The sequence below is a fragment of the Aquarana catesbeiana genome, linkage group LG11 (assembly GCF_042186555.1).
Source record: "Aquarana catesbeiana isolate 2022-GZ linkage group LG11, ASM4218655v1, whole genome shotgun sequence".
NCBI lineage: Eukaryota > Metazoa > Chordata > Amphibia > Anura > Ranidae > Aquarana > Aquarana catesbeiana.
This window is the reverse complement of record NC_133334.1, coordinates 57,172,599-57,190,740: the sequence shown is the minus strand read 5'-3', so window position 1 is coordinate 57,190,740 and position 18,142 is coordinate 57,172,599.

Below are 18,142 nucleotides of genomic sequence, written 5' to 3'. Positions count from 1 at the left end.
ATGTGAGGGATGTACTTACTTTTGTGAGATGCTGTATATTAGGAATAATGTTTATTTAATTATCATGTGTTTCCTGCCCTTTGCAGTGTTTATATCGCTGCAGAGGTTATAATTATGGCATCATATCATACATATTAGGTCTTAATTATGTTTTATTCTCTTAGTATCTTGTCCTCCTTTATTATTGTTTTTGCTTCCTTGTCAATGTGTTATAGATCATATGCAGCCGTGTATTCTGTCCCTGTGTCCCCTTGTCCCGGTGCTGACAAGTAGTGGTGTACCCCCGCCCATTGACACGACCCCTCTTCCCGCATTTTTTAATAAAGTGATTGTAAAGGTTTGTTTTTAAAAAAAAAAATAACAAACATGTTATACTTACCTGTCTGTGCAATGGTTTTGCATAGAGAGGCCCCGATCCTCTTCTTCTGGGATCCCCCGGCGGCGCTCCTGGCTCCTCCTCCACATCAAGTGCCCCCATTGAGAGCCGCTTTCCAAGGGGGCACTTGTGTGGGCGACGGCAGGACTCGGCCCCACCCCCCTGTGTCACTGGATTTGATTGACAGTTGCGAGAGCCAATGGCTCCTGCTGCTTTCAATCTATCCAATGAGGATCCAAGACAGCGGCTGGAGCTGCTGGGCTTGTTCTTGTCGCTGGAACGATCAGGTCCAGGTAAGAAAAATGGGGGCTCTGAGGGGGGTGCTGCAGCACAGGAGGTTTTTCATCTTAATGCATAGAATGCTTTAAGGTGAACCTCGAGACTTTACAACTCCTTTAACATTGGGCTCTGTTGCTGAGATATCAGTCTGAGGAAGGAGCGCTGTATCCATGCTCTGAAACGCGTTACCACCCACATTCTGACATCACATCTGGTTTGTGCGGTCCACAAGCACGGCATGCGTTCCACCGCTACCGCCGGATGGCAGATCCTCCTCCTATCCAGGGCCGTCTTTAAGGCAGGGCAAAAGGGGCAGCTGCCCTGGGCCCTGTCATTGTTGTGGGGCCCAAAGCAGCTGCCTCATATTTGCCAACTATCCCAGTTTAAATTCCCTTGTCCTTTAAAGTCCTGTGCTGTGTCCCAATATCTTAGTGTGAAGTTCTGGTACTAATGCTGCCCAGCTCTGCCTTATTGTTGTGTACAGATGACTCACCTGCAGACCCTGTGTTTATATGTAAATAACCGACATTCATAAGCAAATGGCTGCGGCCGGCGGCATTGATATGTAAAGAAAGGCGGCATTCATATGTATATCATGCCCCCCTGCAGTGAGAAGATGATGTGCTGTAACCTCTAGCAACTAGTGAGAGTAATACTGTACAGTATCGCTAGCAACCAATTAACAAGCAGAAATCATTTGCTGTAACCTCTAGCAACTAATCGGTGAGCCGTAATGTGTGCTGTAACCTCAAGCAACCAGTCAGTAAGCAGTAATGATACGCTGTAACCGCTGGCAACCAATCGCAATTACTGCCTGATCTGATATAGTGAACTGATTTTAAGTCTTTAAGTCTAGCTGCTATTTATTGTATGTCTCAGAGCAGGTGGAGAGTGAAATTAAAAAGGGGGGGGGGGCCCAAGAAATTTTCTTTGCCCAGGGTCCAATCAATATTAAAGACGGCCCTGCTCCTATCGGTCATCAATCCCTCCTATTGCTGCTGGATGGCAAGGGGACTCGGAGCCACAGGGGCAGGAACCTGATCTTGGACTATGATTGTCAGATGAGCCTGATACACACCTACATCTTGTAAGTGTTCTTAATTGTGTTTATCTAATAAACTGTATAATCCTGCACTTAGAAGTGCCGTCTCCTATCTTGCTAGTTGCTTTTACCCTCAGAAGAGTTGCTCGGGTGCCAGTGTTTTTTACATCCTCTGCCCTTACCCCCTTTTTGGAACCCAAGGCTCCACCTACACTGGTTCAGGAACCATTGGACAGAAGCACCCTATGTTCCATTTTTGATACTCTTCTGGGGTGCTCACCAATTCAAGTGCCTGCATCATCCTGTTTTTAGCCCTGATGAAGGGAGAGTGCTGTACCCCCTGAAACGCATCGGCTGTTCCAAAATAAAAATCTTTTAAAAGTCTGTACAAGCTGGTGTGGCACTCCCATTCTTTCAAAACTTCAAATAACTCCTCTGGGGGCCCAGCAGGACCCCACAGTTGCTGGTGAGCAGCCTCTAGGACCACAAACCACCTATCCTGTCAAAACACATCTGCATCAGCTTCAGCGCTCCTCCATCACAAAGAGACAAACCATTTGACACTGACGGGGGTGCTGACAATGATCAGCTTTCATTTATTTATGTAAAATCTTTATCCCAAAAGGAAAAAAAAACTATTGCTGTAACTGCTTATAAAATATTAGCTGGGGTTTAGCTTCACTCTTTTGTTAGTGTATTTATCGGCTTGAAGCTTGTAGGCAGGTGCAGTCTATTTTCTCCACGGCAGGTGGCGCTCTTCCTCAGTGGCACTGTTGTAGGAGAGGAAGTCAAGAGAAACAGGGTTCCTACATGGTTTTCTGGATCACTGTGGAAGTTACCTGTTGGATGCTACTGCTCCATGTAACTCAAGCAGCCATCTTGGGTCAGTCAGAACCTATTTAATGCCCTGGTTCCCAGGTTTGGCACACATTTTGCAAGTGGCAGAGTAAGGACAGGTACCCCATTAGTTAGGGACAGTTCTAGTGGTAGGGAAAGGTCCCTGATGAGAAGAGAAAGAGTAGAGTTGCTGCTCTTCTAGACATCTTCCTGATTGGGCACGAAGTGGCCAGGCTGCATTCTGCCCCTGTCAGTCCGACTGGAGCCCAATCTGTTCACGTTGTTGGAAACCGTGAGTGCATCCGGCTGGACAGCCTTTCCACCAGGTTTTTGTGAACTGTTGCTGCATTACTTCAATACAAGATTTATACTGCACCTGACTGTGCAACTTATGGCCGCGGCACCCCACCTACATGCTAGTACATCTTATGCCGCGTACACACGAGCGGACTTTCTATCCTACTTGGTCCGGCACACTTTCCGACGGACTTTGTCCGCCAGGTGCGCCGGACTTTAAAACGAACGGACTTGCCCACACACGCCGGGATTTTCCGGCGGGCTAAGTCCGCCCGTCTTTCCGACGGACTTTCGCCGGAGTTCCGGCGGACTTTCAGAATGAACGGACTTGCCCACACACGGACAAGTCCGTTCATTTTGAACGTGACTCAGGTGCGACGGGACTAGAAAAGGATGTCAATCTTGCCGCTTTTATCGGCTAGATTGACACCTTGCGAGCCCCGTCGCGGGGCATACCAGGCCCTTAGGTCTGGTATGGATTATAAAGGGGAACCCCGCTACGCCGAAAAAACGGCGTGGGGTCCCCCTAAAATCCATACCAGACCCCGATCCGAGCACGCAGCCTGGCCGGTCAGGAAAGGGGGTGGGGACGAGCGAGCGCCCCCCCCCCTCCTGAACCGTACCAGGCCGCATGCCCTCAACATGGGGGGTGGGTGCTTTGGGGGAGGGGGGCGCCCTGCGCCCCCCCCCCAAAGCACCTTGTCCCCATGTTGATGAGGACAAGGGCCTCTTCCCGACAACCCTGGCCGTTGGTTGTCGGGGTCTGCGGGCGGGGGCTTATCGGAATCTGGGAGCCCCCTTTAATAAGGGGGCCCCCAGATCCCGGCCCCCCACCCTATGTAAATGAGTATGGGGTACATGGTACCCCTACCCATTTACCTAGGAAAAAAGTGTAAGTAATAAAACACACTACACAGGTTTTTAAAATATTTTATTAAACAGCTCCGGGGGGGGGATCTTCCTCCGGCTTCGGGGGTCTTCTTCCGGCTTCGGGGGTCCCTCCGCTTCATCTTCTCCCGGCGTCCGGTTGGTTCTTCTCCGCTCTCCGGCCTCTTCTCCCGGTGTCGCAGGTCTTCGGCCGGCCCCTCCGCTCTCTTCATGTAGCTCTATTGCGAGCGAAGGTCCGGACTTCTGGGCTTCTTGGCTTCTTGGCTTCTTGGCTTGGCTTGGCTTCTCTTCTCTTCCCCCAGATGTTGACACGACGCTCTCTCCGGCTGGACTGGTTTCTGAGGGCTGCGTTGTGACTTATATAGGCGGAGACCCCGCCCCCATATGATGTCACAGTCCCTGGGCATGCTGGGACTGTGACGTTTTAGGGGGCGTGGTCGGGGGGCGTGGTCGACCACGCCCCCTAAAACGTCACAGTCCCAGCATGCCCAGGGACTGTGACATCATATGGGGGCGGGGTCTCCGCCTATATAAGTCACAACGCAGCCCTCAGAAACCAGTCCAGCCGGAGAGAGCGTCGTGTCAACATCTGGGGGAAGAGAAGAGAAGCCAAGCCAAGCCAAGAAGCCAAGAAGCCAAGAAGCCCAGAAGTCCGGACCTCTGCTCGCAATAGAGCTACATGAAGAGAGCGGAGGGGCCGGCCGAAGACCTGCGACACCGGGAGAAGAGGCCGGAGAGCGGAGAAGAACCAACCGGACGCCGGGAGAAGATGAAGCGGAGGGACCCCCGAAGCCGGAAGAAGACCCCCGAAGCCGGAGGAAGATCCCCCCCCCGGAGCTGTTTAATAAAATATTTTAAAAACCTGTGTAGTGTGTTTTATTACTTACACTTTTTTCCTAGGTAAATGGGTAGGGGTACCATGTACCCCATACTCATTTACATAGGGTGGGGGGCCGGGATCTGGGGGCCCCCTTATTAAAGGGGGCTCCCAGATTCCGATAAGCCCCCGCCCGCAGACCCCGACAACCAACGGCCAGGGTTGTCGGGAAGAGGCCCTTGTCCTCATCAACATGGGGACAAGGTGCTTTGGGGGGGGGGGCGCAGGGCGCCCCCCTCCCCCAAAGCACCCACCCCCCATGTTGAGGGCATGCGGCCTGGTACGGTTCAGGAGGGGGGGGGCGCTCGCTCGTCCCCACCCCCTTTCCTGACCGGCCAGGCTGCGTGCTCGGATCGGGGTCTGGTATGGATTTTAGGGGGACCCCACGCCGTTTTTTCGGCGTAGCGGGGTTCCCCTTTATAATCCATACCAGACCTAAGGGCCTGGTATGCCCCGCGCTCGCCGCAATAGGAAGATTTGTTTTTCCTATTGCAGCGAGCGCGAGATGCAATACCATCCCCTCGTGTCGTATTTGGTCTGTCGGACCAGCCTACACACGAGCGGGCTTTCTGTCGGACCAGCACACACACGAGCGGACTTTCCGCCCGAAACTGAGTCCGACGGAAAGATTTAAAACATGTTTGAAATCTAGGTCCGGCGGGCTTTTGGGAAGAAGTCCGCCGGAAAAGTCCGCCGCCGCCCACACACGGGCGGATTGTCCGGCACACTCTGGTCCGCCGGACCAAGTATGCCGGAAAGTCCGACCGTGTGTACGCGGCATAACACTCCCATCCCCCAGATTAACAATGCTGCTGTCCAAAGGTGCTCCCTGTGCTCCTTCATCCAGAGTGGGGGCACTTTAATACAGGAAGGGGGCTACTTGCCAGATCACCTGGTAAAAACAGAGGGAGAAAGCCTAAAAAGAAAATACCAAAAATATTGGGACGCCTGCCTTTACACGCACATGACCTTTAATGGCATCCCAGTCTTAGTCCGTAGGGTGTAATATTGAGTTGGCTCACCCTTTGCAGCTAGAACATCTTCAACTCTTCTGGGAAGGCTGTCCACAAGGTTTAGGAGTGTGTCTATGGGAATGTTTGACCATTCTTCCAGAAGTGTATTTGTGAGGTCAGGCACTGATGTGGACGAGAAGGCCTGGCTCGCAGTCTCCGCTCTCATTCATCCCAAAGGTGTTCTATCGGGTTGAGGTCAGGACTCTGTGCAGGCCAGTCATGTTCCCCCACCCCAAACTTGCTCTTTCATCTCTTTATGAACCTTGCTTTGTGCACTGCTCCAAATGATTTGGGTGGAGGGGAGATTATGGTTGTTTTTCAGGGGTTGGTCTGGCCCCTTAGTTCCAGTAAAAGGAACTCTGAAGGCGTCAGCATACTAAGACATTTTGGACAATTTCATGCTCCCAACTTTGTGGGAACAGTTTGGGGACGGCCCCTTCCTGTGTCAACATGACTGCACACCAGAGCACAAAGCAAGGTCCATAAAGACTTGGATGAGTGAGTTTGTGGTGGAGGAACTTGACTGGCCTGCACAGAGTTGAGTTCTGACCTCAACTCGATAGAACACCTTTGGGATGAATTAGAGTGGAGACTACAGCCAGGCCTTCTCGTCCACATTAGTGCCTGACCTCAAAAATGCGCTTCTGGAAGAATGGTCAAACATTCCCATAGACACACTCCTAAACCTTGTGGACAGCCTTTCCAGAAGAGTTGAAGCTGTTATAGATGCAAAGGGTGGACCAACTCAATATTGAACCCTACGGACTAAGACTGGGGTGCCATTAAAGTTCATGTGTGTGTAAAGGCAGGTGTCTTAATACTTTTGGTAATATAGTGTAGATATATATACCTTTTAATAGGTTATTTTTAAAACTAACCTTCATAACATACAAACTTTTTTTTTCTTTTGCCAGTGGGAGCACCAATCAGTTTGCGGTGATGTAGGCGAAAGGAAATGTGCTCTGCCCTCAGATTACTCAGTAAGTTCAGATTCAGGGGATAAAAATGAAGTAATGGATCTACAGCCATGGTAAAAAGAAGATATTTACGATGATTTCTATGTCAGTGATATATGGCGTAATATCAGTTTTATAATAGCATACATAACTTATAGTGTAAATCAGGATCACATGGGTTTAATATCACTTTAAGGGCTGACCTTGGACCCCCCTCCTCTAATCTCATATTTGTGTAACAAACTACGGTACTAATAGGCTTCAAGCTCTCACAATTAGTACCTGGACATTCTATTGTAATTATAATAGTTACCAGCAGAGTGCGCAATGGGATGTAGCCAGAAGTATGAAGACTGCAAACAAGACTGTCACTTTTAGCTGATTTCTTGAAAGCGGTTTTAAACCCAAAACCAACAAGTTAATATATTGAAGCTTACCAATATATAGATGTGATGGCTGCGTCAGATTTCCTTTCTTTGTCTTTTCCTCCCTGTTTTTACCTGGTGATCTGGCCAATAACACATCCTGTATTAGTGGGACACAACTCTGGAGGAATGAGCACAGGAGGCACAGCAGGCAGCAGCATTGTCAGTCTGGGGATAGGGATGGGGGGAGGGGTTGTTAAATGTATTAGCAGATATAGAACTACTAACAAATTAAAGCCATAATTCAACTCACACTTTATAATCAGTTACAGCAGACAGTTTTTTTTCCCTTTGAGATAAAGGTTTTGCATGAATATATACAGTGCCTTGAAAAAGTATTCACACCCCTTGAAATGTTCCACATTTTGTCATGTTACAACCAAAAACGTAAATTTTTTTTATTGGGATTTTATGTGATAGACCAACACAAAGTGGGACATAATTGTGAAGTGGAAAGAAAAATGATAAATGGTTTTCTACAATTTTTACAAATAAATATCTGAAAAGTGTGGTGTGTATTTGTATTCAGCCCCCTTTACTCTGATACCCCGAACTAAAATCTAGTGGAACAAATTGCCTTCAGAAGTCTCCTAATTAGTAAATAGAGTCCACCTGTGTGTAATTTAATCTCAGTATAAATAAGGCTGTTCTGTGAAGCCCTCAGGTTTGTTAGAGAACCTTAGCGAACAAACAGCATCGTGAAGGCCAAGAAACACACCAGACAGGTCAAGGATGAAGTTGTGGAGAAGTTTAAAGCAGGGTTAGGTTATAAAAAAATATCCCAAGCTTTGAACATCTCACAGAGCACTGTTCAATCCATCATCCGAAAATGGAAAGAGTATGGGACAACTGCAAACTACCAAGACATGGCCGTCCACCTAAACTGACAGGCCGGGCAAGGAGAGCATTAAACAGAGAAGCAGCCAAGAGGCCCATGGTAACTCTGGAGGAGCTGCAGAGATCCACAGCTCAGGTGGGAGAATCTGTCCACAGGACGACTATTAGTTGTGCACTCCACAAATCTGACCTTTATGGAAGAGAGGCAAGAAGAAAGCCATTGTTGAAAGAAATCCATAAGAAGTACCGTTTGCAGTTTGTGAGAAGCCATGTGGGGGACACAGCAAACATGTGGAAGAAGGTGCTCTGGTGAGAGGAGACCAACATTGAACTTTTTGGCCTAAAAGTATGTGTGTAACACTGCACATCACCCTGAACACACCATCCCCACTGTGAAACATGGTGGTGGCAGCATCATGTTGTGGGTATGCTTTTCTTCAGCAGGGACAGGGAAGCTGGTCAGAGTTGATGGGAAGATGGATGGAGCCAAATACAGGGCAATCTTAGAAGAAAACCTGTTAGAGTCTGCAAAAGACCTGAGACTGGGGCGGAGGTTCACCTTCCAGCAGGACAACGACCCTAAACATACAACCAGAGCTACAATGTAATGGTTTAGATCAAAGCATATTCATGTGTTAGAATGGCCCAGTCAAAGTCCAGACCTAAATCCAATTGAGAATCTGTGGCAAGACTTGAAAATTGCTGTTCAAAGATGCTCTCTATGTGCCAGTTGTGTTGGTCTATCACATAAAATCCCAATAAAATCCATTTACGTTTTTGGTTATAACATGACAACATGTTGAAAATTTCAAGGAGTATGAATACTTTTTCAAGGCACTGTAAAAGCTGATCATTGTAAGCACCCCTGCCAGTGTTAAATGGTTTGTCTCATCCACATAAAATGAAACATTCTGCTGGAGAGTATGTGGTGTGAAAAACAACACAACAGACATTACCAGATGAAAATAGACGAAAGAGAGCCTAAAAAAGAAAATGAATACAGCCATCACATCTAAAAATTGGTAAGCGCAATAAAACAAAGATTTGCTTTTGGGTTTAATCATACCTCCCAACATTTTGAGATGAGAATGAGGGACAAACGTATGTAGGCATAGGACACGCCCTCCTGTTACACCCCCTTAAAAGAAAATTAACCAAAAAAAAGGTTAATTAAATCCACAAGTGCTTTTTTTTACCACTACTATTCCTTTATATTGGCTCTTAAAATGTACAAATGCAGCAATTTAGAAATCAGATGAAAGGTTTAGCACTGGGAAACACTTTTTGAAAGATAAAAAGTACATTTTATATACAACTATATAGATCAGACCAAAATGAGGGACAAATGAGGAGGAATGAGGGACAGAGGGACATTGTTCCAAATCAGGGACAGTCCCTCTAAATCAGGGACAGTTGGGAGCTAGGGTTTAATACCGCTTTAACCCCTTTCCGCAGAGCGTACGCAGATGTGTGTACTCGGATTTCGGGGGTTATACCGGGATGATGCCCGCAGCTGCAGGTATCATCCTGGTACTGTTTTTTAGAGCCTGCGATCAGCTTTCCAGCGATAACAACCGATGCGGCTAAAAGCCGCTCGGCTGTTATACCGGAGGAGCGGGAGGGACGCCCCCCCTCCCGCCGCTCTTACCGGGCCACCCGTTCCATCAGGAGGCCCGATCAACAATCCGCCTCCTCCGGCCGCTAGTGACAGTCTGGAACAAAGTCGTAAGGGGCTTGGTTCCAGCCTCCTAATTGTAAACACGGAAGCGACGTCATGGCGTCACTTCCCGTTTACTCGGCAGCCAATGGCGCCGGTTTTAAAAAAATATACAGTATTCAGAATCGCCGAAAATGGCGATCTGAATACTTTGAAGGGCAAAGGAGGGATGGGGGGTCTTTTAGACCCCCCATCCCTCCATAAAGAGTACTTGTCACCACCTACTACTGTGACAAGGGTTGTTTACATTCCTTGTGACAGCAATAAAAGTCATCAAATTTTTTTTTTTAAAAAACAATTTATTAATATTAAAATAAATAAAATAAATAAGAAAAACATTTTTTTTTAAAGCGCCCTCATCGCCGTGAGCTCGCACAGCAAAGAAAAACAATAATTATAGCACTAGACTTCCTCTGTAACTCTAACCTGGTAACCGTAAAAAAAATGTAAAGCGTCGCCTATAGGTACCGTAGTTTGTCGCCATTCCACGAGTGCGTGCAATTATAAAGCGTGACATGTTTGGTATCTATTTACTCGGCGTAACATCATCTTTCACATTATACAAAAAAATTGAGCTAACTTTACTGTTTTTTTTTAATTCATGAAAGTGTCCATTTTCCCAAAAAGTTGCGTTTAAAACACCGCTGCACAAATACCATGTGACATAAAATATTGCAACAATTGCCATTTTATTCTCTAGATTCTCTGCTAAAATAATATATATATCTATATATAGATAGATATATCTATATATAGATATATCTATATATATATTATATTTTTTATATATATATAATGTTTGGGGGCTCTAAGTAATTTTCTAGCAAAAAATACGGATTTTAACTTGTGAACACCAAATGTCAAAAATAGGCTTAGTCATGAAAGGGTTAAAGCAGACCTCCACTGCCTTTTCTTGCCATTATCAGTACTGCTCATTGCTCCTATTTTTAAAATGGATCTTTTTCTCCATTCAAGAGGAGGAAACAACATGGGGGAGGAGGAGGGGGCTGTACAGTGACTGATTAATGCGATAGCCAATCAGAGGCTATCACAGCGATTAAACAATAAAACAAATTTCTATCAGTGCAAATATTAATACCCTTAATCACTATGTAGTGATATGAGTAGTAGGTGATATAACAAAATCCCACAAAAAAAAAAAATACCCCCCCCCCCCCCCCCCCCACTTGGCTGCTGCACACACAGCAAATGTGCAAAGGATAATAACCTTAATCACTATGTAGTGATATGTGTAGTAGGTGATGTGACAAAATCCCACCACAAACCAAAAATTGAAAAATACCCCCCCACCTGGCTGCTGCACACACAGAAAATGCATTCATTTCACATATAATATACATAACAAAACAGTGTTGCGCTAAATAACTACCAATAAATCCTTAACAAGAATAGATGATTAACTTGCAATAAAGCAAGATACTGAGTGCACAATCAAATATTCATGTTCCCTGACTGGGAATATTGAACAATACACAATAATGAAATATACGTGTTATATGGGAATAATGAACAATAGACAATAAAGATAAAATCCACACACTCAAAAAAATAATTGAATAAAAATAAGTGTCCAAATGCACAAAAATAATCCTCAGAGTCTTCTGCACAAAAACGCACAACACACCACCAGTGCATAAACATTGAGAATGCAAGTGCTCTCCTCCACCTCAATATCCCAGCCGCTCACCTCACGTTCTGACCCCTGTTTCACCAGAAGGTCAGAAAAAGCGGTTCCCTCTCCGGGATATAAACGAATCAGCTGGTCATGGAGCTCCTTTTCCGTCCACGTTGCCTCCGGCTGATTAGATGGATACCAGCCAGTACAGATTCCCTCAATGGGGTCCGGTGCACATAGGAACAGAAAAGGCAAAATCTAGTGCTCTCTGTATATCAAAACGCTTTATTTCCTCATAAATACATTAAAACGTTACTCACAAACACAGCGCTTCCTTTTCCTGGAATGCTGGCAGTAGAAAATTCTGAAAAAAAAAAACAGCGCGGGGTCCCCCCTAATCCCCCCTAATCCATACCAGGCCCTTCAGGTCTGTTATGGATTTCAAAGGGAACCCCACACCAAAATTCAAAAAATAATGGCATGCCCCCCCCCCCCAAATCCATACCAGACCCTTATCCAAGCATGCAGCCCGGCAGGCCAGGAAAAGGTGGGACAAGTGAGCGCCCTCCCTCCTGAACCATACCAGGCCACATGCCCCTGACATGGGATGGGGTGCTTTAAGGTGAGGGGGGACAAGGGCCTCTTCCTCACAACCCTGGGCGGTGGTTGTGGGGGTCTGCGGGTGGGGAGGCTAGAGTAGGGGGTACTATAAACCCCATACTCATTCACACCCCTACCCATTAACCAAAACAGTGTAAAACGTAAGTAAAGACACAACATGAGTTTTTGACAATTTCTTTATAAAAAATAAAAAATTTTTAAAAATGTCCCCCGGTGTAGATCCATCGTCAATCACGAGGCCCAGAAAAAAAAAAACCTCTGGTCTCCCGTTGTCTGCTTGCTCTTCCGTCTGACATTTCTTTTATTGTGACAACATCGACCGAGGCATGCTTGGCATGGAATTCCCCTTAAAATCCATAAAAGACTCCAAGGCCCTGGTATGTATTGGGGGGGGGGGGGGTAACTTCACACTGTTTTTTTTTCCAGATTTTTCTATTGCCGGCATTCTTTTGTATATATTTCAGCTCTGATCCGCAAAGCCCACTGACAGCTGATGAGTCATCGGTTGTTAAGGACACAGCAGTCGGCTTCCCAGCCCGCTCCTTAACAACCAGCTATTCTTCACACAGAATTCGAAACGCACGGTCATTTTTTGACCGATCCGAACATTCCGAAAATGTGGAATTCGTTAGAAAATGAATATAGGAAACAAAATGTCATTAATTTTAACGCAATTCATTACTATTTCCTTTGGAGATTTAAAACTAACTGCACGTCTAGTCACAATGGAACTGCTAGTTGTGCTAATGTTTTTGTGCTAAATGTTTTGTCTCAACACTCCTAACTGTTCCATCTGCAGCACAGCTTGTTAATTTGAAAAACAACAGACTTACTGGCTGGATCACCAGGTGAAAATAAAGGAAACAAAGCCTAAGACTATTGCTTGTATCGTTCATATTCCTTCTGTTACTTATATATGCATAATAATGTGAACCAGGGCTTTTTTCAGTGGGAACGCGGGGGAACGCAGTTCCGGCACCTCCACCACTGAATGTATGTAATGGCAAGGAGTGCTGGGTTGTGCTACAGTGTCTATTGATGCTGGCTGCTGATGGATCTATTGTTGTTGGATGGAATCTATTTCTGCAGAAGGGTTGATTGCTGCTGGGGAGGTCTATTGTTGCTGGGGTGGGTCTTATGTTGCTGGGGGGTCAGTTGTCGTTGGGAAGGATCTACTGTTGAGGAAGCAGTCTATTATAGCTGGCTGCTAGAGGGTCTATTGTTGCTGGGTGTTGTAGGTGGTCCATTGTTGCAGTGGGAGAATCTATTGTTGCTGGTGGGTCTATTGTTGTTGGCTGTGGGGGGTCTATTTTACTGCTTTTCTTGTTATCAATAACAAATTCCATACAAATTACTTAGTACCACAAATATTACTTGGTTCTGTATTCTCTAAAAGGGGCAGTGCTGGGAGGTGGGTAGGGGTGGAACCAAGGACTGGTGCTCAGAGGTAGGTAGGGGCAAAGACAATGGGTAACTCCCAAAAGGGGGAGTTCCTGCACCTATTCTCTGAGAAAAAAAGCCCTGATGTGAACAATGCATAATAAAGGAATGAAGTATAAATACAGGTATATAAAGTCATCAAATTGTAAATATATTTCTTGAGTGAATGCTCCTTGACGAATGAAGATCACCAAATGACTGCCGGCGGTTTTTGATAAATGCCAAACTTGGAATCTTGTTTCTAGCAATGCTTTCTTTTTGGCCTTGTCTTTTGCCAGGTTAATATTTTGATTTACATCACGAATGCAGGTCATTTCCTGGATGTCATCCATGTTCTTCTTCTTCTCCCTTTCCCTTTCTGTACTTGCTCCAGTGGCAGAATTATCAGGGTCGCAGCAGTCGCATTTGCGACTGGGCCTTGCAGTTCCACCTCTTCAGGGGGGTCCGGGCCCCCCTTGTCTGCCAGTGTGAGGGGCCCGCCCCGCCCACCCTTTCACTCCGCTGTGGGTGGGGGGCTTTCGCCCGCTGAGGGGAGAGAAGGCAGATCTGAGACTGTGGACTGCCCCACCTACCCAGAGAGAATATGAATAATAATACTATAACTAGTCTAAAGTGCACTCTAGGAGAAGGGCTAGTATATGGCCCAATGTCCCCTGAGAGATACCTCTTAGCACAAGCAATAGATGAAGGTCTCTTCAGCCGGGTAGTGTTGGGGCCCAAAGGTACTGTAGGTGCACATGAAAATAGTCTCAGTCAAGCTTTCAGGCAGCAATAAGGCTACCAAATGGCTGTATAGTCAGTTTCTTAAGCGCTCAGTCTCTTTAGCAGTAGATAGTAAATCCCCACAGCAGCAGCCCACCTTCCCAGCGATCTTGCAGCTCACCATCTGGTCACACACAGCAATTAATCTACTCTCTGCTCTGCACCCATGAGACTCTGGCTGTTAGCACACTTGTACTCAGCACTCCGGATCCTGCTCAGGCTGCTGTTATGCAGCAGTGATGGTGCACTGTTAGAGCTGGGTTCCTGCTACTAAACGAGCAGCTCTTTTCTTTCAGTGCTCAGAAGCTGCTCAGCTGTTGGTTAATTACTAGCCACTCATTGTTACCACAGTGACTCACCTGGTTGCCATTAACCTGCTTCATTAGTTCAGCATACAGCTAGCCCCTTTTTGCTTTTTAAGCAAATTTCCTCCTTGCCCTTGTGTGGTCTATGATCTCTTAGGCTTCATGTGTAGTGCTGCTGGTAAACGGACGTTTAGGAGCAGTTGGGTGTTTTTTTCAGCTGCCCCTGAACTCTCCTCTATGTTATCTTATCAGTACATGTACACAGAATTGTTTACAGTCGTTTCTAGTCAGTTGAGTTTAGAAGCATTTTTTGGAAAGCAAAAAAATGCATTCAGAACGGATGTTCAGAGACACTTGAAAGCAAACAATAGCCAGTAGCCAATAGCTGCCCTTGCGTCGTTTTTGGTCCATTGGACTAGCATACAGGCGAACGGTTTTCTCGACAGGTGTTGAGTCTGTCGGAAAGATTTGAAACATGTTCTATTTCTAGGTCCGTCAGAATTTTCGAAAGGAAAAGTCCGATGAAGCCCACACACAATCGGAATGTCCGACGGAATGATTCTGTTGGACCTTTTCTGCCGGAAAGTTTGGTTGTGTGTACACGGCATAAGTGCTTCCTTCCTGTGCTCCTGTGAATGACTTGGCCTGGCTGACTTCCCTACCAATTCCTGTTCCTGAAAAGCTCAGCTCAACAAGGAAATGTTCTCTCCAGCAATAGAGACCAAACTGAGCATGTGCAGCTTTACTACCCTCACTGTGCCTTATCTGGCCTTGCCCAGAAAGACCCTGCAGGATGGGGAGGATCTGTTTACACAGGATCAAAGAGCCTTTTTACACAATACAGAGGATTAACCCCTTAAGTTCCACAGTGAGTATAACAAGCCTTCTATTCTGCATATACAGACAGATTTTATTGTTGTGGGTTTAGTAACACTTTTTTAACTGCACTTTCTGTCTCTGGTTTATGGTTCCTGACATGCACACTGGACAGCGATGGGCACTTTCTGGGTTCCCTCATAGCAAGTAGAAGCTGTGTCCTGTACAGTCTGAGAAAATGGAGCTCTTTCCCCTCCCCCTGGCAGTCTCTCTCTCTGGGAAATGCAGTTCAAAAGTCCTGATTACTGTAGAATCGCTCTCCTCTGGACTACAGTTCCCACAGTGCAGTGCTGCCTAACTCAGCCTATTGAACTCTTCCTGCCCAGCATCTCCCTCCACGTATTGATATAGTTGATAACCAGTTCAGCACTGCAGGGTGGCAGCTACAGCCAGCGTTTCTCTCATTCTCCATTCTTAGCCAAGCACTTGGCTACAACAGCATAGCGTACCGTTACACAATCTAGTATGTTTAGGGCTGACGCTGAACTCCTGGAAAACAGCTAAATATACAGATGAAATACGTATATGGGTGATGTTTTCCCTGCCAATTTTTTTTTATTTTTGTCAATCCAACCTTGAGATTTACACAGCTCTGCAACACAGCACTGACCTGTCGGGCAGAGCAGAAGATCTGACTTTTCTCTGCTGCAGTCTAGTGACACCTACAGGTCTCCATCACCCCCAAGTCTGAGGATGGGCAGTGAAAGGAGAAGCAGCACAGGAATGAGCTCATCCTGCTCTCTCCTCCTAGCCACATATCCCACAAATGAGTGGCTCCTTTAGCTGCTTCTCCCTCTCCTTACCTCTGTTGTACAATGGACTCCAAGAGGACAATACATTGATTACATTGTTTGCATTTAAATAAATCAATTGGAGGAAGTATTAATGAATACAGAGCTGCATTCATATATGTCTGCCTGGAGTTTAGCTATAAAAAAAGTTGTCACTGCTGAAAGCAGCTGAGTCAGGAATTTGCGTCTGACGTCGTAATTGGCGTTTACGATGGAATAAGCAGCTCCAGCGCTGAGTCAGAGATGAATGGCTTGGCTCTCGTTGCTGTTGGTTATAACCAGGTCAGAAATCTGGGTGGTGTGCGCGCTTCGCTCACTATAGAATGAGGTCCTCACCGGGGAACGGGTTAAAATAGAAGACTATTAATAGCTACATGGCAGGTTGTGCGGATGGTATTGGCAGAACGCTTACCAAGGCCACATCTGCACATGTATTGCTCTGAATGTGAAATGATGAAGCCTGCACCCCCCCCCATCCATCAAATGATGATTATTTACAGGATGCCATGGCAGATCCACCTCTATTTCCTCCTCTATATCTGAATGCCCTTTATTCTGTGCCTCTCCCTCCTCCTCTGGCTTGTATTATTTTAGTAAGAATGAGTTTTATTTACAGAAAAGAGCTTGCGTCCAGCTTACAGTGCGGTTCTGACGTCACGTCTCAGCTGTGTTTTATGGGGAAAAAAAACAATCTGATTTCTCTGCTGCTGGATAGAAAAGCTTTAACCGCATGAGTGATGGATGAAATGAAGGTATTAAAGAGTCGGTACAGATCGAATTGTATTTATAATTAAAGGTGGAGTCCCCTGGGCTGAGTTACCGTCAGGCTTGTTATAATGACAATAAATGAAGATATCGCCCCATTAAAGCTCCTAGCTCTGTTCTGGTTTAAAGGCCAAAGTAAAAATCCTACCTTACAATGGGCCTACCCCTGAACTGTAATGCCCCCGTACACACGATCGGACATTGATCGGACATTCCGACAACAAAATCCATGGATTTTTTCCGACGGATGTTGGCTCAAACATGTCTTGCATACACACGGTCGCACAAAGTTGTCGGAAAATCCGATCGTTCTGAACGCGGTGACGTAAAACACGTACGTCAGGACTATAAACGGGGCAGTAGCCAATAGCTTTCGTCTCTTAATTTATTCTGAGCGTGCGTGGCACTTTGTGCGTCGGAATTGTCCACACACGGTTGGAATTTACGCAAACAGATTTTGTTGTCGGAAAATTTTATAGCCTGCTCTCAAACTTTGTGTGTTGTAAATGCTGATGGAAAAAGTCCGATGGAGCCCACACATGTTCGGAATTTCCGACAACAAGCTCCGATTGCACATTTTCCGTCGGAAAATCCGACCGTGTGTACGGGGCATAAGGGTTATGCTGTGTAAACACGACCGGACTTTCCGACCGAACTGGTCTGACGGAACGAATCCGTCGGACAATTTTGATCGTGTGTGGGCTTCATCGGACCGTTTCTGTCTAAAAATCTGTCTGACTTTAGAAATAGAACATGTTTCAAATCTCTCCATCGGACTCGAGTCCGATCGAAAAATCCATTCGTCTGTATGCTAAAAAGGGCAGCTATTGGCTACTAGCTATGAACTTCCTTATTCTAGTCCGGTGGTACGTCATCATGTTCGAAACAATCGGACTTTGGTGTGATCGTGTGTAGGCAAGTCAGTTTCGTTGGAACTCCGTCAAAGTCCTGCGGAGTTCAGTCTGACGAAAAGTCCAGTCGTGTGTACGCGGCATTAGCCGTTAGTTTTTGCCTAGGGGCGGAAAAGCAGATTTGCATACCCAATCCTCCGCCAGCCCCCCCCCAAAAGGTGCTGCTTCCCTGCGCTCCAACAATGGGCTGTCCCTCGGTATCATCATGTCTAGGTAGGCCTATGAGCAAAATTGGAAAGTGAAGCACCACACCACTGTTAAGCGGTCAAGATACAACTCTATTCCAATAAAAGTTAGCCGGACAATCTAAAAATAACCAACGCGTTTTCATGTTTTGCGCAAAAGTTATAACATCTACAAAATAGGGGATAGATTTATGGCATTTTTATTATTTTTTTATTTTTGTACTAGTAATACGTGATTTTTAGCAGGACTGCGACATTGCGGTGGACAGATCGGACACTTTTGACACTTTTTTGGGAACGGTGACA